Below are 20779 nucleotides of genomic sequence, written 5' to 3'. Positions count from 1 at the left end.
TTTCACTGGTTGGGATCCTGGGCGTGGACATGGCACCGCTCATCAAGCCATGCTGAGGCGGTGTCCCACATGCCACAACTAGAAGGGCCCACAACTAAAAATATGCAACTATGTACCAGGGGAGCTTTGGGGAGAAAAAGGAAAAATTAAATCTTTAAAAACAACAAACAAACAAACAAACAAAATAATTCTATACACAGCCATATTATGAATCTGTTTTGAGGGTAGTTTAAAAATATTTTCAGACATGTAATGTCCCAAAAACATGTAAGTTCTCAAAAACCTCAGGAGGCTACTGGGATGTTATAATATTGTGATTTATATTTATTTTTATTTCTTATATTGGGTTTTTGATCGGGTCCTGGCACAGAGCTCTTAAAACCCTTGGAATTTCATGTGACTAGAACGATAAAGGTGTCTTTTGTTATGTAAGTGAGGTGACTTTTGGAAAGCTGCTAAGGATTGGGGGCTGGAGATTGACTCCAGTCGCCAATAGTCAATGATTTAATCAATTGTGCCTAAATAATGAAGCTTCCATAAAAACTCAAAAGGACAAGGTTTGGAGACCTTCCGGGTTGGTGAACCCATGGAGACGTGGAGAGAGTGGGGAGTTTGGACAAAGCATAGAAGTTCCACATCCTTTCCCCATACCTTGTTCTGTGCATCTCTTCCATCTGGCTGTTCTGGAGTTACATCCAATTTACAATAAACTGGTAGTCTAGTAAGTAAAATGTTTCTCTGAGTTCTTTGAGCCACTCCAGCAAATTAATCAAACCCAAGGAGGGGGCAGTTGTAACCTCCAACCTATAGCCAGTCGATCAGAAGGACAGGTGACAACCTGTACTTGCAATCAGCCTCTGAAGTGAGGGGGAGGGGGCAGTCCTGTAGGACTGAGCCCTTAACCTGTGGAATCTGATACCATCTCCGGGTAGATAGTATCAGAATTGAGTTGAATTGTAGGACACCCAGCTGGTGTTGGGAGACTTGCTCACTGGTGTAGGGCCTCCACCCCCTACGTTGGAATTGGTATCAGAATCCTTAAATGTGCTCCCCTACAATGAGAAAGTAAACTAAGCCAGAAGACAAAGGGTCATGGAAAGGAATCAGACAGAGGAGAGAGAAGGTAACTCTCTTTCACCACGATGAAGGTGAAGGAAATCCCAGGACCACACAGCTAAGAAGTGGACCTAGAGAGCCACTGATTCAGATTGGAGAAAGAGGATGGAGGGCTCCAGTAAGGATAACTCCAAACACAAAATGAAGCTGTAGATTACCACCTGTGTTTGATGTACTCAAAGGGGATTGATGCTTCTGGCAGAGTGTTTGGGGATGAATTACGAAAAGATATAGAAAACTAGGCCAAAAATGTTGTAATTATTAGCTCCAGAGAAAAGAAAAGTTTTCCAAGAAAAGAGTTGTAATAATTGTATCCTACATAGTTCATTTGTGCATAATAATTACAAAGTCATACCATGAACATTGAATTCTGATCTAAATTTTTAAAATTTGGTATAACTGTAGTATAGGATGAGGCAGAGTAAGTATGTGCTTTGGAACTCAGTGTGAGACGGGCAGGGGAGGTGAGAGTAAGAGTTAAATCCTTGGCCTCTATAGTGAGAAATCAATAAATAATATCGATTTAGAAAAAAATTAGAAATTTCACTGCTGATTTAAAGTAAGGAGATAAATCCCAGAAGAAAATAGTTAGTAGAATCAAAAGTGGTTGACTCTTAGAAGCGGGTGGCCGGGAAGGAGGAGGGTGGAGGGGGGACATTGTTCATTTTCATTGAAAACCTTCTAGAACCACGTGAATTTGTAGAGTTCTGTGATAAAGGTTAATTTCTTTTCAAAAAAAGCATAGCTGTACATCTTCCATTCCCCCGCTGCCCCAATCTACTCTTTGCCCTTCTCCTCTGTTAAGTGTCCTGAGAAGTTGACTCATGTGGACCACACTAACAGTCTTAGTTGAATTAGCTAAACAGCAGAGATTGGAGGGAGAGAGAGGAGCTAGACGAGGGCATTATTGTCACAGTTTCCCCTGTGTATTGGCACCATGGGCTGTCTACATGCCTCCAGTGAAGGTCACAAGTCCAGTTGGGTGGTCCACAAAGCTCTCTCTCCTCTGCACTCAACCTAATGGCGGTAACAGCTCCACTGATCTATCCTCGGGTCCTGCACTCTCCCTTATGATATCCCTCCACTCTGCCCACACCTTTGGAAACAGTCTCTTCATTAGAATTCTCTTCAAACTACCTAATTTGAACGTGTCATGTATTTCCTCCCAGAACCCTGACTAATCCAGAGCTTTAGCACATCTGCATCGAGATTGACTAGGAAGTAGATGATGATAATATTTTCTCAACTAACAGCTCATGCACATCTCTCTTCAATATAAATCTCTAGAATCAGAGGTTTTTTTAAAGACTTATTTTCTTACAGTAGTTACAAGTTCACAGCAAATTTGAGAAGAAGGCTTAGAAATTTCCCATATCCCCTTGCCTTTCACACATGTACAACCTCCCCCATTATCAACACTCCCATCACAGTGGTACATTTGTTACAGTTGATGAACCTATATTGACACATCGTAATCACCTAAATCCATAGTCTACATTAGGGTTCGCTCTTGGCGTTGTACATTCTATGGGTTTGGACAAATGTATAGTGACATGCATCCATCACTACAGCATCATACAGAATAGTTTCGCTGCCCTGAAAATCCTGCGCTCTGCTTATTCACCCCTCCCCATCAACCCCTGGCAACCACTGACCTTTTTACTGTCTCCATAGTTTAGCCTTTTCAAGAAAGTCGTATAGTTAGAATTTTACAGTATATAGTTCATGGGTTTTTTTCTGCTTTTTCTCCCCAAATCCCCCCAGTACCTAGTTGTATATATTTTAGTTGTGGGTCCTTCTAGTTGTGGCAGTTCATGTTGCTTTGAGGTCTTTTTTTCTAGTTATATACTCATCATAGAAAAAATGGAAAATAAAAAAATTAATCACTGTAATTCCACAAGCCTGAATAAATAGATATTAATATTTTAGTGTGAAAACCTACAGCGGAGTAACAATTAGGCACCCCTTCAAATGGATATTCTTTAGGTGATGTTGAATGTTTCTACAGAGGGGAGGTGGTATAGGTGAATAGCAGAACATAAGGATGCTTGGTAGTCCCAGCCTCTCTTAATGTTCCCAGCAATGTGACTCCATCCCCCAAATTCTACACTTTACTCAGTTATACTTTGAGTTCACCATCTTCACCTCCAAGTGACTTTGCAGAGTATTCCTTCCCACCACGCACAGTGCTCTGTGTGAGAGAAGTTCTGTAAATACAGTTTTCTCCATCTTGGCAACAACTCCAGTGATGTTTTAGTGCTCCAATGATCTTTTACCCACCCCACTTCTTGGCCATTGGTACCCTGGGATAACGTCCATGCCTTTTTTCCTACTTTGGTACCAAACTAAGCATAGTAACAGGAGATCACATTAACATTGTTAGTAGCAATGAAGCTAAACTAAAACACGATCTGCAATTTTCCAGTTATCCTATAAAAATGTCAGCTTATCTTGTTTTACAGTCGCCTCTACTAAAGTTTCCTTGTGAAGTGTTCACAAAGAGATATTAATTTTGATCCACAGCTAGTGTAAGGGAAAAAAATCAAATAAGTGTTACACATAAATACTTTAACTTGGAAGGATGGAACAGACTATAGATTAACGAACCTCATCCACAGAACACATCCGCACATATCCCTGTGAGGGGGAAGAAAACTTGTGTAATCAGAGAGTCAAACTCTCACTGCTGTTATTGCTAAAAGCACAGGAGCAATGGTGACATCTTGTGTCAGGTTAAAAAGTAACAGGATCTTAATTTCTTGTGGTGTCTACTGGGAGAACTTCGGATGAGCCCTAGCTAACATTCATCTTTATCTGCTCCCGTTAGCTGCTGGTCAAATTATAAAACAGGGGCATTGGTTTCTCAGGTGCAGAGATTACATCTTCAGGAACGATGGGGAAAACTCTACTTGGCATTTGACTCATCCAACTGCCATGTCAAGAAGAGGGCAACCAGGAGTCCCAGTCTAGTTCTTCAACGCAGTCTTTCCACCTTGCCAGGACATCCTGCATAAAACACATAGGCTCTGGGCCCATCCACCATCCATCTGAAGCAGCCAGGGGGCAGCTGTGGAGCTCTGTAGTAACTGCACTTAGTTATCCAACTGCTTCTGGCATTTTCCTGATCTTATTCCTTTGGCAGGCCTTTGAAGGTCACGTGACATGACTGGAACCTCTGGAACCACTACTGGAAGCAGATGCCTGGGAAGCCAAATCTCTTATTTCATGTGCTCTTATGAGAACAGTGGTTCTTAACCCTGGCCACACAAAATCACCTGGGGAACTTGTAAAAATATCAATACCTGGATCCATCCCAGACGAATTACATCAGAATTTCTGGGAGTTGAAGGCAGACATTTTTCAAAAGCCTCTCCAGGTGATTCTAGAATGCAGCTTTCACCTGGCTCTGTTGCCCTGGGAACTCAGCCACCATGCTGTGAGGAAGCCCAGGTCACATGGAGAGACTATGTGCACCCTTGTATTTAAAGATATAGGCCTTAGTGCAAATCTCTGATTATTTTTTCTCGAAAACAAACAACAACAAAAAAACTTATTAGAATTATTGAGCCAGAGAGCATCCTTTTAAAAAATAAATATTGATTAAAAGTTAATTTCTAAATTTTAATAATTAAAATTATTTAATTATTTATTTAAAACATTTGTTGCCAAATAACTTTCCAGGAAGGTAAGTCTTTCCTCAAAATAGTTCTCTATTCTTGCCATCTTACATCCCTCTCCTTCCATTCTTCCTTAAACTCACTTCAATTAGGCCTTTGACGCCATCACTCCGCTGAAGGTGCTCTCCACAGTTCACAGTTTACCGATGATCTTCACATCACTGAATCCATGGCTGAGTCTGCTCTTCTTCTGACCTAGCAGCAGTATTTTGCACAGTCCATAATCCTTTCTCCTCAATGCATACTTCACTGGGTTTCCAGGACTCCACCCTCTCTTGGTTTTCGCATCTCACTGGTCAGACCTTCTCAGTCTCCTTTGCTGGGTTCTTCTTCTTTTCCTATAATGCTCCAGTGCTCAATCCTGGCTCTCTTTTCTTCTCTGTCATTCCCTGTATGATCTCAACCTGTCTCAAGGCTTTAAATTTTACAAAATGCCCTTAACTCGCCCCCAATTATATCTCCAGCCCATACTTCTCTCAGAACTCCAGGCACCTACATCTGACTATACTGTGTACTCAACAATTCCATGTGACAGACATCTCAAACAACATTTCTAAATCTTTTCCCCAAAAACCTTCTCTACCAGCAGCCTTCTCCATCTCAGGTAATGGCAACACCCGCCTTTCAATTGCTCAGGCAAAAAATCTTGACACTTTCTTTAGTCCCCTCATTTTCTGTCACCCCACATCCAATTCATCAAGAAATCCTGATGGTTTTACCTTCAAAATATATCCACAATCTGCTCTCTTCTTACCACCTCACTGGTACCACCCTGCTCCAAGCACCTGGCGTTTTGCCTGGGTAACTATAATACCCTCCAACAGGTCTTCCTGCCTAAACTTGTCCCTGCCACATATGCATTCTAGGAGCCAGAGGGATGGAACGTTCTACAACATGTCAGATAATGTTGCTTTCTCTGTTCAAAATTCTCTAACGGCTCCCCTTTTCCTCCCACACACAGTGTCCCTTTTCCTGCTGCACATTTTTCTTTTTCTATTGCTAGTATCACTTTCTAACATATTATATGGTTTGCTTATTTATTGTGTCTTCTGCTTATTGTCTCTTTCTCCCCACTAGAATATAAGCTTCATGAAGGCAGGGATCTCTGTCCATTTTCTTCACTCGTGTATCCCAAGCACCTAGAAGAATGCCTGGAACACTGAAGGCACTCACTGCATGTCTGTTGAATAAGTGAATGAATGAATGAAGGCTATTACTCTTTACCTTGAGACCTCTGTGATCTATATGGCAGGATATCTTAACTCCCTTTACCTACCCCGTAGAAAGATGGCACGTAGACAAGGCTTACCTGCCTAGCCCTCCACTTCTTCGTGCAGGGTATATCATCATCTAGTTTCTCTTCAGGTTGCTCAGGTACCCTCCACTCAGGACTCCTTTCTCTCACAGAGGTCCAGACTCCAAGATTAGCCTGTTTTCCTCTCTTGCTCCCATTCTGTCAGTCTCCTTCCTTCCACCTTTGATACATATCAGCAAGCTGTCAGCAGGAAAGATTCCAGTTAAACTAATTCCAGTTAAACTAATTCATGAAGGTGCTTGTGCTGTCTTGTTCTCCTCTCCAAGTCCCCTCCCTGAGCCTCAAGGCTGAGGATGAGCTTTAGGATTAGCTAAATTCATTTTATCCATTAATTCTTTAGCATGATAATATGTTACTCCCAAGAATATTTACATTTCAAAGATAAATGGTCCAAAAGGGCTATGTTTACTTGTTGACAAACACATAACATCCCAAGCCTCCATTATTCAAGATTCGGAAAAAAAAAAAATAGGATTTTAGCAATAAGAAAAGACAAAAAGAGGTAGTCGCCCTTTCATTTATTCGTTCATTTGTCAAATATTTATTGAGAAACTATTATGTGCAGTCACTGTGCTAGGCACTGAGGATAGAGTGGAGAACAAGACAGAGCAGGTCACACTCCCAATGGAGCTCCACTCCAATATCTGGACTTAAATGCTTTATGTGAGGGCCTTAACATTAATTAACTAATTAAAATTGATTTGCATTAATTAACTTAAGTTTTTCTCCAAAGGAAAAAGCATGATCTCCTTAATTATCAGTCAAGGAGAGTAGATTTTGCTACCCCAAAATATGTCTCTTTGGCATGAGCATTATTTTGAGCTAAAAGCAATCAAAACCCTGCAGATTCAGGAAAAGCTCTTTACCTCCCCTTCAAATGCCTACATTCACATTGGAAAGGGGGCCTGCCACAGAAGAGACCTATTACCAGAGATGCCTTTTTGCCTAAGAAGCTTATCTGCACAACACGACAGCCTTTGTTTTCCAAACATCTCCTCGCCTCCCTTCCCTTTGTATATATGTGAATGGCCCTTCTCCCCTTGGGATCCTCAGACCTCTACCCTTCTCCTTAGCTCAGGATGGTTTATAAGCCTCAATTACCTGGCTCTCTTTGGGTCTCATATTTTTATGGAGCTCCCGTACACATAAAATTTGTTTGTTTTTCTCCTGTTAATCTATTTTACGTCAATTTGCTTATTAGACCAGCCGAAGAACCTAGAAGGGAAGAAGGGACATTTTTTCCACCCCTGCATTAGACACTGCAATCAGTTTTTGTTTCTTTGCCAGTCAAACAAGGTACAAAGAAATGTTATGCTATTAATGAAACGACTGTTAAAATAACCCACAAGATAGGTTTGGAAAGAAAAAGCTGAAATCCTAAGCAAAGCCAAAACACTATAGTACCATCATCAAGCCAACAAAGGATCTCACTATTCCTCTGTTCTGAGGCAGAACCATCCACAGAGGGACAGAAATTGCACCAGCCAAAACTGACTTCTTTCTATTCCCCCTGTGTCGTGGATTAGGGTGAGATCATTAAGTCCCATTGGTCAGGCTGTGAGCCTCCTCTTCCTTATTTTATAATGTGATGACTGGGCCTTTCACACCACTTACGTGACATAATCAGTGAGCCATCTTGTGAGGAAGACATTGCTATCTCCATCTTGTAGATGAGGAAATGAGGATTGGGAGAATGACGTAATGCGTACAAGACTACCCCCGCCACAAGTGCTGATGCCAGTATTTTAAAACCCAAATCTTTCTGCCTCTTGAGCTTATATTATTTTCACTGTGACACACTGCCTCCTGGATCATAAGTTTTGTGAGATCAAAATAAATATCTTCCGAGTTCTGGTGTCAGAATGGAAGGGGCTTGCCTTTGTTCAGACAAGAAGAACTAAAGAGGACCTTATTGGCTCTTGAAGTTAATAGCAGTGGAAATAGCAGAAGTGACAACAGAGCATGGGCAAATCATTTATTTTTTTCCTGCATCTAAGTTCCTTTAGGTGATAAATGGGATTACTGAAATAGAAAAAGCTCAAAGGGACACTAGACAAATCAATCCAGGGTTTATGACAATTTGACAAAGGAACACTAAAAATTCTTATTAGTATATTTCTCATCTGTGTTAACAAGACTATTATAAAAACACCTGGAAACAATAAACAATCAAAATTTTCATAGACAGGACTATGAATAAATGAATTGTGGTATGTTCACCAAACAGAATATAAGAACAGTAGTAAAAAGGAATGGACTTCAGCTACAGACAACAACATGGATAAATTGATGAATGTTAGAAACTTGAGTGAAAAAACACTCCATACATTATGATGCCATTTTTATAAAGCTCAAAAACAAGCAAAACTAAACAAACTGTTTAGGAATGCATCTACATATGTTACAGTGTTTTGTTTTTAATCAAAGAGAATGCAAAATTTAGAAGAGCAGTTTTCTTGATGAGAAAAGTAGAAATCATGGAGGAGAGCCCAGATATTAATGTTCCAGCCCCTGTGTGTTTATATTTTTACATTCTTCACAGCCTACACATATATTATATATTTGTCATTTTACATACATAAAATATTACGTAATAAAAATTTAAGATAAAAATATTTTTTCTGTCAAAATATTGTGGGGTAAATTCTTAAAAGATCTTAAGACCAATCTATTTTCCTTGAAAAGTTAAGAATTTGTTAGGAATTAGGAAAGAAAGACCAAGCAAAGTCTGAATTCCTGTGCAAAGGATTCACAATGCATCTCTCCAACTAGCCTTTAGAGCAGCTCTTATCAGCTGATACAGTAGTTTCCTGAAACCCAGGATCATCCTTCTAACCCAACACCAAACAACTCAGAATTACTGAACTGGCTCGTGTTAGCCAGCCAGCTCCCTTCCACCAGATAAGACCATTTGACATATTATGTAACCACCATGGGAGTTTATCTTTTGATTCACCACAACAAATCTGGAGCCTGGAACACTGGACAGGCATTTTTCAAAGACTGGGAAAAGAATGACCATTATCAGCAACTTCCCGTCATTCTTTGTGTCCTTGATGCTATAAGGAGAGAGTTCATGAAAGAGCTCAGAAGTGTTGGAAAAGTTTTTTGGGGGCATGGATTTATAATTGGGATTTTTCTTTCTGAATATTATTCCCTGCACTTTTATGTTCTGGTTTGCTTTTAAGAAGATATGAAACATTCTGACATGTTTCTGACTTGGTTTTTAATCCCTCTTATCCTCATTCCAGTCTCATAGTGAGAGAAAGTGGAGAGAAGAGAGGGGGAGTAGGGAGGGAGAAAGGGTGAGTTGAGAGGGGAGGGGGAATGTGAAGTGGGGAGAGGAAGGGGAAAGTTAAGAAGGGAAGGAGGAGGAGCATGTGGATGGGGAGAGGAAGTGGGCGGGAGAGAAGAGAAGAGGGGAGGAGAAAGTCACACAGTTACTTCCACATGCTGTACTAGATCATTTCCATATAGGTCATCTCATTTACTCCTCCCAACAACCTTGTGAGGTAAATGAGTAAATCAGACTCAGTAAAGATAGAAGCCTTAAAGTGACAAAGCCAACAAGTGATTGGATTTAACTTCAGATCTTTCTGTCTCTGAAACCAAACTCCTTCTAAGTGCCCACCTCTGGGAACTGGAATTCCAGAACAAGGTAATGCACCAAGGAGCAGGGGCCTGGAGCACGGCAACAAGGTGGGAACCCCAAACACGTGGACATCAAAAAGTTTCATCTCACTAAAAAGAAGAGCATTTGATTGTTCTTGACTAGTCTTGCCAGGAATTTCATGCTAGACTAAAGTGAAGAAAGAAACCAATTTTGCTCTGAGCTCAGATGTTTAAAAGGGTAAGCAATGACCACACAACCTCTCCCAACTCACTGCAACTCCAGGAAGGGTTTCAGGCATGAAGAAGAAAGTGAAGGTAGCACAGACCTTGGGATCAAAGCTTTTGGTTCTTTCTTATGCTCCCCACCCGAGTGCCTCAGTCATAGGCTGAGAGATCCCCATGGGGTTTATGGAGGGATCTGGGAGAAAGAAATGGGAGGTGGCTGATCAACGGTCACTAGTGTCCAGGTCTTAAGTCAAAGGAGAAAACGGAGTTCTTGACCTTTATACATGATCCATCTCAGGTTCTCAGTGCAGGCAAGCAGTTAGAGATGCAGAATATGCCAGGAATAGGCGTGTGCTTTTACCATCCAGGGTCCTGCCAGGAAACAGATGGCACATTCCCATGGGGTAAGTGACAAGTGTTTAATGGAGAACTCTCTATAACAGCAAGGGCAAAGTTAAGGGAAGCCAACAAGGAATGGTGCAGTACCCTGGAGTGAGCAGCTCCCTGAGAACTAAGCTCTGGGAGAGGGCTGCCCAGGCAACACAGCCATCATCAATACAGGGATGCAGCTAATGACAATCCACAAGGAGGCAGGGTGGGAGTCAGAATAGATCACTCACCTTTCTCCACTACCCTCCTCCACCATCCTGCTTGTGCTTCTCATTGCCAGAGAGTAAATGAGCCCACTGGCGTAGGCCACACAGAGCAAGGCAAAGAAGTATGGGGAGTAAACCCAGAGGGGTAAACAGAGAGTAGCCAACGCAATCTTCACAAAGTATGAGTACATGCAAAGATTTAGCTACAAGAATATTCATCACAGCATTGTTTGCAAAAGCAAAAATATAGAAATGACCTAAATGTTAGATAGGGAAAAAAGTGTTATACCCACGTAAGGGCAGAAATGATCTTACCTATTTTTGTATATAAACTGCAGCAATTGGAATAATGCCTTGCATAGAAAATACTCCTTAAACATTAAAAATGCTAGTGTGGGAGTGTATTTATGGACGTGGAAAGATGTTCATGATTCAGTTTTAAAAAACAGGTTACAGAATAATGTGGTAATGATCCCATTTTGTTTGATAGCTAGCTACACAGTTAGCTACAGGATGCAGGTTTGGAAAAACATACAAGGAGATGGTTAGAGTGATTAATGAAGCTCTGAAGGAGACTGTTTTGTTTTATTTGTTTTGTTTTTGCCCTTCATTTTCTGATTTTCCTGTAATGAATACAAATTGCTTTTGTAATAAGAAAATACATATTTTTTCCATTTTATTTATAAAACAGTATTCATTTTTCTGGTGTTTTCCTCTCCTTTTCCTGTGTCATCTCTTGCTCCATAACCTTGAGAGTGGCAGCAGATGGCTGGGCAGGCATGTGGATCGAGGGGAAGGGAGGGAATCCCACCATATGGGAGTCATGACTCACAGCTTTCACAGCTTGTGGAGCACAGAGGACCAAAATACAGAAGAGTGGCAAGGGCCTAGAAAAACCTCATGTTCCCAAGACTTAAATCCTAGGAAGCTGAGAATTATAGTACATGCTGAAGATGACTAAAAAGTATTTTTAAGCTACATTGGAAGGAAGATAAGCTAGCAGGGAAGAGCGTCACTGCTATGGAAAGATGTCACATTACGAGATAGCAGGGAGGAGAAGCAGTCAATTCCAATCTTACCTTAATGTCAACCATAAATAAGTCTTTCTTCTCCTTTTCTCTTTCTTGGCCATCACCATCACCACCACCAGCACCATCACCATCATCACTTTCACCATCATCATCACGTCATCATCACCATCACGATCATCACCGTCACCATCATCATCACCACCATGATTGCTGTCACCTCCTCCAAAATCACTCGCATTATAATCATCTCCATTTCAGATAGCAAACTTCCCAAGAGCAGTAAATATGCCTCATCCTTATATATACACTGGAACATTTAGCACATGGTCCTACATAGGATAAACACAAACTGAATTGACAAGGATGAAGGCACTCTTATCAAATGAGCAGATAACATGATGCTGGTAGGAAGAGTCAATGGACTGCACGAGGAGTTTATAAGCTTTTTTGAGCCAGTATCCCAAAGGGCAGGAACTTTTTAATCATGTACCCCCCCCCAAGAATATTTATATGTATTTGTTTGTAAATTTTATACATGTCCTTCTACTACAGTATAATGTCATATATATTATAAAATACACATAAAGTTAAAATTTTAGTGAAAAAGGGAATATTTATTTTCCACATCCCAATGGATCATTTTGAGGTTTACACACCCTGCATGGGAAACCACTGTCCTAGATGACAGAATCAGAAACAGAAGTTTTTGAAACAAATCTATAAAGGGGCCTGTAACCAACAACAGGAGATTCAATACAGATGGTCAAACGTTGCACTTAAATTCCCAAACTGAGCCCAAGTTGAGGAACTGAATATGCAAGTACACTCTTGTAATACCAACACACCACCACCAGATGCCTTCCAGCTCTAGTAATTGAATATGGGTGGACTCAGCAATAAGCAGCGTTTAGAGAAAAGCCAACCTTGACAATTATTCAAATGTACCAGATGGTGCCCTGTTCTTGCTACTATCACTATTTAACATTACTATATTAAATTAGTATGTTTTCTTTCTAGGGATTTCTTGAAACAAAATAAGGTTTCAGAGGGCAGAAGCAATATGTGCCTGCTTCCATCACTTTGGAAACTACTGTAATACCAAGGCAACCAGAAATTCTCAATTACCCAAGAGAGCCCTGGTTTTCATCCCTTTGGGCCCAGCATCCCAGCTGTTTCTTGCTGGCTATTAACTGCAGCAGAAGGGGAAGAAGGAGGGGACATCTTTGCTAGTTCACCAGTGTGCTTTCCTTGCACAACTCCACCCAAATCTGGACGTTCATGTCATAATTTCAGATCAAGTTAGGGAACTTCTGCAGAAACTGCCACTCCTAAAGAGTGGGGTTGGGGCAATCTGAGTGTATCCTGGGTAGAATAACCTTTGGGCCACAATAGCTTTATGGAAGGTTACAGTATGACAGAGAAGAGAGAAGAAAGACTTTCGAGTCAGATAGACCTGGGATGGAATCCTCTGAAGGGGTTCAGAATGAGCCTCCCCAGAATGTGTCACTTTGGCATGTGGATTACTCTGAGTTGACGTCAGTTAAGGCCCAGCAGACTCAAGGAAAACTTTTACCTCTCCTTTAGCTACCTAAAAGAATTTAGGTAGGGGGCCTGGCCCAGAGAGAGAGCTATTACCAGAGATAACCTTACGTGATTGACCTATCTGTATGGCAGGACAAACATCTAATTACCAAACATCTGCTCTTCTTATCATCCTGTGATTTACCCTCCTCCCCTTTGAAGCCCCAGGCCCTACCCCATTCTTTAGCTCAGGATGGCATATAAGCCTCAACTGCCCAACTTGCCCTTGAGTCTCATATTCTTATGAGCCTCTCATACATATGTAATTAAATTTGTTTCTCTCCTGTTAATCTGTCTTATATCAATTTGATTATTAGACCAGCCAAAGAATCTAGAAGGGTAGAAGAAAAATGTTTCCTCCCCCATGCCTTCATCTGCTGCCCACTGCCTCTAGGACATCAGGCAAGCTACTGAACTTCTCTGTCACAAAAGGCAGTTAGTAAAATGCCGCAATATTTTTTAGGCTTATTGTGAGCTCTAGAAATAATATTTATAGAACACCAGGCACCGGATCCAGGCTTGCCATTCACTCAGTCATGCCTGTGGATGCGAATTCTTGATGCGCTTGTTACAAATACAGACATTTCTCCCCCAGAGATTCAGATGTCATAAGCCCAGGGTGAATAAACGCTAAACCAGGGTGAATATTCCATAATTCCCTGCCTCTGGGGAATTTGTAGTTTTTAAAAGTCCCCCTCTTCCCTCAGGTGACAAGCTTAGGAATCTGTACCAACCGTTATTGGCCATTATTGTGCTCATTGTTACTGCTCTTTTGTTCTTTCCTGCCCACCCCTGCAGCACTACTCCAGGGTACCCCAGTTATGGAGTCTGCTACTTTTTTCCACCAAAGGCCCTGCATTTTCTACTCCATTTCCCTCCTCCCACCCTCGCTCCTCAGTCAATCTGCTCTCTGCCATCTGTCGAGTTAGAAAGGCCCGAGTGGATGGATTCACGTGAAGGCTCTGAACTGGAAATGACTTACTGAGTTACGCAGGCCAGGGATATTTCATTCTAAGTGGCATAAACTAGAGAAATTCATCCTAAATAATAGCAGTCCTGGCCTAGTGGGAGATGTTTTGAGAAGAGGGATCTCTGATTCCTGCCTTAGCCTACTTGCTGATTCATCTGCATGTGTGTAGGAATCACTGGAGAGCTTGTTAAAATGCAGATTCTACTATTATATACTGGATCAAGGGAAGGCCCCCAAATTGCATTTCTAACAAGCTCCTGAGTAATCCAATGCTGGTGGTCCAAGGACGTTTTGAAGTGGCAAGTGATGGATAATGCTGAAGAAAAGAGAGCTGATGCGGGGTCGGTGAGCCGAGGAGTCGAAAGAAAGATTTCTTAGACTCTCAAGATCTGGCAGTAGTACTCTTTTATTTAGAGAATAGTGTGGAATAGCATGGGGACAGGACCCATGGGCAGTCAGAGCTCCTGCTGCCCCCAGTTGAGGGTTAGAGCTAAATTTAAGGCATAGGTATGTGAGTTATCTCTTTACAAGACAAAGAATATGTAAAAAAGTTAAAATGGTAGATAAGAATCAAACCGGATTGAGTAAATGGCAGAAGTCACTGCTTGAATTTTATCCTCGGCTAAAGACAAAGGAGGATTTGTTGGGGGGGAGGGTCAGTTACATGAGGTTGCCAGACAGTAACCAACTTAAGTTCTTGCCTCTGGCATTGACCAAGAGCCTCTAGAGATAAGACCATCCCCCCCTCTTCCTGGCACAGAGAGGGAGGCATCTTCACAGATAGAGGTTTCCCTTAGAAATGTAAATGTTTCCCAACAAAGGGGCAAACAAATTCCACTCCTTGGAGCCTGAATCTCATCTGTAGTTTTAAAACTAACCAGCCTAAAAATCCTCATCATAAGCCATTTTAAAATTAAGCAGCCTAAAAGTCCTCATCAAGAGCTACATCCCAAATGCTTGGAAACTTACCAACACCGAGAGCCTAATGTGAACATGCATGTCTAGAGTCTCCTAACTTAGCAGAGCACTAAGAGATAGGCCTGTTGCCAGCACACGCACGCACACAACCCATAAACACCAAATCAGAACTTTTCAATAACCTCATAACTTAAAAATCATTGCTTTCCACAAGGGAACATTTCCACAGGGAGATGACAACTAAGAGCTCCAAAATTTATTGTAAAAGCATTTTACGCAGTTATTTTTAAGTGACACCTCAACAATTACAAAAGGTAAGTAGAGGTAAATGTGTTTGTTCTACACATGACAGACAATACAAGAACACTAAGCACTCCTGGAACAATGAGATTTCCATTAGCCCGTGTGGCACGGTCAGCTCCACAAATGTAAAAGATTTTGAAAACATTCAACTGGCTATTGCTGTTAATGTTCTGTAGGAAGTTAAAGCACAACGTGAAACAATAAAATACTGAATGTGAGAGCTGGGAACACTGAGCACAGTCCTGGTGTTCTGGAATTGGAGCAGTAACCTATTTGTAAACCTGGAAGGTCTCTACAAAGCAGCCTGGCTCGTCTAAGAGGTCACCCGGTGCACACTCCTCACCGCAACCGTCTTTAGGCAGACCTTGGGTGTGCGAGTGTGAAGCTTCCAGGGACACTGATTCCCAGGGTCACAAACACATCACTTGACCCTTCAGCTCCACGCATCATCTAGGAAGCCAGCTTTGGCACTTTCGCAGATCCAAGGCCTCTTCCTAGAGCAGCTGGAACTTCCTGGAACAACATGGCAGTGTTTGTTTACAATTCATTTAAAACTGCCACCACTCTCGAGAGGACCCTGGCTATGCCCCTGATCTGGAGTCCACATGGCCCCTTACCCAGAAAGCTTTCCTCCTCTCCCTGGAAACCTAGCTTTTTAGCCTCCAGCTGCTGAGCTACCAGGCTGGAAAAACAGCGTCAAGCGATGTCAGCCAGAAATTTTCACTGTGTCTGCAGTTCTGCCTGTGCCTGTGGGAAGACAATATTATACTCAACCTTATACAAGGCTAGCCTTCTTCATATGCTCCAACTCATTAGATTTTAACCTCTAGTGACTTTCTGAACCAGAAAAGACAAAGGAGGAGTAGCCTGTTCGCTGTCTAGGTTGGGACACAATGGGACAATTGTGTAGTTTATCTCTGGGATTAAATGCATCACTCAGATTTATTTTTCTTTTGTGTTTTAATTTTTGATTGACCTAAAACACGCATCCAGGAAAGTGCACAAATTATATATGAATAGCTCAGCAAATATTCACAAACTGATCACAACCTCGGAATCAGCACCCAAACAGGAAATGGAGCACAACAGAAGCCTCCTTGGTGCCCCCTTTCAGTCCATACATCCCCTCCTCCCCCAGAATGACTATCCTGACTGTTAATACTCCGTAGATTAGTTTGGCATCTTTTCAAACTTTGAATAAAATTCTAAAACTGACTTATTTTTGAGACATGAAATTAAAAGGTAATAATATTAGTACCACATTTTATTAAGTTGTGTTTTTTCCTAATAATTTGAGAGCCCTAATATTAAAGTGCATCTTTGAGTCTAGTCCAATTGCTATGGACTGGAGTGTGTTCCCCTAAAATTCAAAGGTTGAAGCCCAAACCCCCAAAGTGACTGTATTTGGAGATGGGGCTTTTTGGAGGAAATGAAGGTTAAATGAGGTCATAAGGGTGGAGCTCCAATCCGATAGGACTGTGGCCCTATAGAAGAGGAAGATCTCAATTCTCTCCCTCTCTCTCTCTCTCTTTCTGCTCTGTGAGGACACAGCAAGGGCTACCATCTGCAAGCCAGGAAGACAGCGCTCACCAGGATCCAAATCAGCCAGCACCTTGATCTTGGACTTCCTAGCCTCCAGAACGGTGAGAAATAAATTCTGCTGTTTAAGCTTCCCAGTCTGTAGTGTTTTGTTATAGCAGCCCACGCTGGCTAATATATCAATTTTCTTAAAAATGTATTTCACTTGTTTGACTAATAAGTTTATTACTGAAGATCAGCCTCTAAACTTCAAAATAATGCATTGTTTTTTCACTATTAGGAGAAGCTGGCACACAAAATTAGTTTAATACTGTCCAGTAAGCAAAGTAGGTTTAGTAGATAAACAATGAGACCTGTGTGCTAAGTGCTGAGATGCAAAGACAAAAAGGCCAGATCTTGCACTTCTATGAAATTCACACTTTACTTGGGAGGTTTCAATTATCCCAAGTCAATGGCAGATATTAATGGTGTCCCTAATGTAGGTTTAGGTGCCCTGACTTTGAAGTCACACAATAAAACCCTGTCCTTGCCACTGTCTTTGAAATCGGGGGCGGGGGGGGGGGGGCAGTTGCAGCGCCTCATACTAAAAGTAGACATCCAACACATGTTGTTGATTAAAGAGGCGGCTGGAGGATTTTGAAGTGTAGCTGGAGCAAGAGAGGTGCCGAGAGGTGGCTCTCTTTAATTAACACTCTAGTGGGAAGAATCGGGCTCCCAATGGAATCACCCAGAGTACCCAAAGGGAGCTCAGTGATTCTATTTGCAAGCCAGTGTGATGAGAAGTGTTTCCACTGAGTCATATTTTCAAAAGCCATCGTTTTCCCCTCCTGTAAACAAATGCCAATTAATGTGTAGGATGTGACTTTCTTAGAGTCGAATAAAAACAACACAGCAACCGGGTGGTATGCAATTTGCCACTTGTGCTTTTAATTTACAGACCTATTGCATGCCACTTGTGTTGGTCAAAGAAACAAGAAATAATTATAAAGGTAGGATAATAGGGAGAATAAGATGTTTGCCATAGCTGGGTCCTCCTCACAGCTCAAAAGGCACTGTTTGTTATACTGTATCCAAATATAAAACAAATGATGTGTCTCCAACAGAAACTATTTAGACTGAAAACCAGCCAAATGAAAGCACCTGCCACTAGATTAAAAAGTCATTCTCTCAGCCAACTCAGATTAAAAAAGAAACATTTTATGAACATATTTCTTCCACTCAAGCAGATTTTTATTATTCTATGTTTCAGCTGCACATAAAAATAAAAACGGCATCTCCAGGCATGACCATTTGCCAGAAATTTAATTTCAGATAAATAGATGGTGCGAAACTAAAAGTATTAGTAGAGTATCATCTGTAAAATTCAAATCATTTTAGTATATGTTGTCTTAGTCTTTTTTTCTTAAACAAAGAGGTTTCTTTTTCTAAATCTATGACACCAAAATATAGCTAATATTTCTTGTCAAGGATGCTGAACAAGGGGCAGTTGGCATTTCTCTTACATCCCATATCTCTAGGGGCTCTTGACAAGAAATAAACTGAAAATATACTTTTCCTTCTTTACTCCAGGACCCTGAGATAAATCTGAATACAAATTTTAAAGGCTACAAATTGAAATGAGAATTCTTTTTACTGGTGGATTTACTTGCTGTTCAAGGCTTGGGCACATTTTGTGCACCTGGGGCTCCAAGGTCTATGTGGCCAACTTCAGTGAAATGCAAGGAAGTAGATAAAAGAGAAAAAGACTGCGACAACGAATAGCTGAAAGACAAGTTTCCCAAGTTCCATCAGGAATTAAAACAACCCCCCCAACGGCTCCTGAAAGTTCTAGCCCAGGGCCAGTAACCACAGCAACTCTGGGGACCACCGAAAGCTCTAACTGATTCGAAGCATGGATTGGATGAGAGTGCATTTTCATTTTGTGTAGTCTTACCATACAGTATACGTCAGGTCAAACCACGTGAAATTGCCAATATTCAACCAGTTTTGGCCATCATATATTTCAACCTAATATCAAGACTGCTTCCCAAGGCCACCTCATTTCGAACCCTGCCCCTAGGACAAATCAAGAACATTATTCAATAAACATAATTAAAAGTGCAAATCTGATATGAAAAGTCTATTATAATACATGCTAAAGCATGTAAAAAATTGAGTCTACTGTGGCTGCCACCAGCATCCACAATTCTGAGTTAACTAGTCCAGATAAATAAACTGCCTTGGCATTATTTTTCTGAGAAATAGAAGAAGGCCAAGCCCTATTTGGAAATATATCAGTAGCCTTAAACGGATTAAAAATATATAATTTCCCTGGATTTATACTATCTTAGAGGAGTGATTCTTTAAGACAAGGTTTCTCAACCTTGGTACTATTGGCATTTTGGACCAGATAATCCTTTGTCCTGTGCATTGTAGGATGCTTAACAGCATCCCTGGACTCTATCCGCTCGATGCCAATAGCAAGCCCGCCTCCAGAAAGACAACCAAAAATGTCTACACATATTGCCAAATGTCGGGGGTAGGGGGCAAAATTGTCCCCAGTATTTTCTCCAAGGTTTTTGGTTAGGGTTGCCAGATTTAGCAAATTAAAAATAGAGGATGCCCATTTAAATGTGAATTTCAGACAAACAACAAAATAATTTTTTAGTATAAACACGTCCCAAATATTGCACAGTGTTTAATCTGTCAACCTTATTTCCAGTGAAGTACTAACATCATAAATAAATAAATTCCTATTTCATGACAGGGGATTAAATAGTTAGAACGACAAAGATAACCGAGCTCACAGTCAGCAGCTTATAGTGAAAACAGTACATACTTTGGAGCCAGGCAGCTCAGAGTTGGAACCTGACAATGTCATTTTTGAAGGTGTGACCTTGGGCAAGTTAACTTCTCTGAGCCTCCACATCCCCTTTTATTAAAAAAAAAAAGTCACGGGTGGCAGAGAGGATTATAATTCTGTTACTGAGTAGTTATGTGAGTCGTATGATAAAGCGAGGTAGCTCTTTAAAGATGAAGTGAATAATACATAAGGTTTCGAGCACTCAGCACTCTCTGGATGTGCTGCACCGATGACCCAGGAGTCTAAGAGCACCAGGACAGGATGTTCGGTTGGCGCTGCCACTACCCCAGATATAATCTAATAGGTCCCAGGCAGCACCTGCCGCTGGCAGGAGGGGAAGCCGAGAAGACTGACGTTGCCTGTCCACTCGTATCTGCTTGTCACGTCTGACCAATAATAGCTGAACAACCACTCAGGGCCCCGTGAGTAGGAATGGGAGTATATACTTGTCAGAGAGGCGTGCAAAGACTGAGAAAAAGAGAATTGCAACCTGACATTCGTAGGGCTATGGTGTTCAACTCCTACAATGCTCTTCTCAAAGAGTTTTTCACTCAAATTTTCCACCTTGCAATTGGTCTGACAATGTGGAAAATATATTTTTAAGCCTTTTTTTTTTTTTAAAAAAAAAAAGGTACTTCCCTATATGTCTATTTCTTCATCTGCAAAAGGAAGGGGCCTGGCAAATGAACTCTAACATTCTTTCCAGGTTTGAAAAATCATGGGATTCCTCCCTTCAAGGGCCCCACTGAAGTCTCAGCTCCTCCTGAAGGGTTCTGCTCTGGAAATCCTGCCAGCATGAATCTCTCCCTTAGCTTCTATTATCTCTACTGTCCATTAAAACAAAACAATCTATTATACAGAATAATAAAACAAGTATACAGAATAATAAAGGTATACAAAATAATAAAATAAATATCCATGTATCCACCACTCAGTTTAAGAAATAATGTGTTCCCAATGTTTTCAAGGTCCCAATCGCATCTCTTTCACCCCCAGCATAACCACTATCTTGAATTTTGTTAATTATTCTCTTTTTATTACTTCCTTGCTTTTC

At 41.2% G+C, this 20779-nt stretch overlaps 1 protein-coding gene across 4 annotated transcripts in view; it reads left to right on the top strand.

The window, feature by feature from the left end:
* The first annotated feature begins 16838 nt into the window (after positions 1 to 16838).
* Positions 16839 to 20779, top strand: part of AP1S2 (adaptor related protein complex 1 subunit sigma 2) — a 66917-nt gene continuing 62976 nt past the window's right edge. For 2 of the 4 annotated variants that reach the window (XR_011499957.1, XM_070503335.1), the window contains exon 1: positions 16839 to 16987. The gene's annotated coding sequence lies outside the window, so the exon portion shown is untranslated. The remainder of the gene's footprint in view (positions 16988 to 20779) is intronic. The other 2 variants (XM_070503334.1, XM_070503336.1) reach the window with 2 other exon arrangements.

The sequence above is a fragment of the Equus asinus genome, chromosome X (assembly GCF_041296235.1).
Source record: "Equus asinus isolate D_3611 breed Donkey chromosome X, EquAss-T2T_v2, whole genome shotgun sequence".
NCBI classification, from domain to species: Eukaryota; Metazoa; Chordata; class Mammalia; order Perissodactyla; family Equidae; genus Equus; species Equus asinus.
This window is presented reverse-complemented; position numbering and strand designations above follow the sequence as displayed.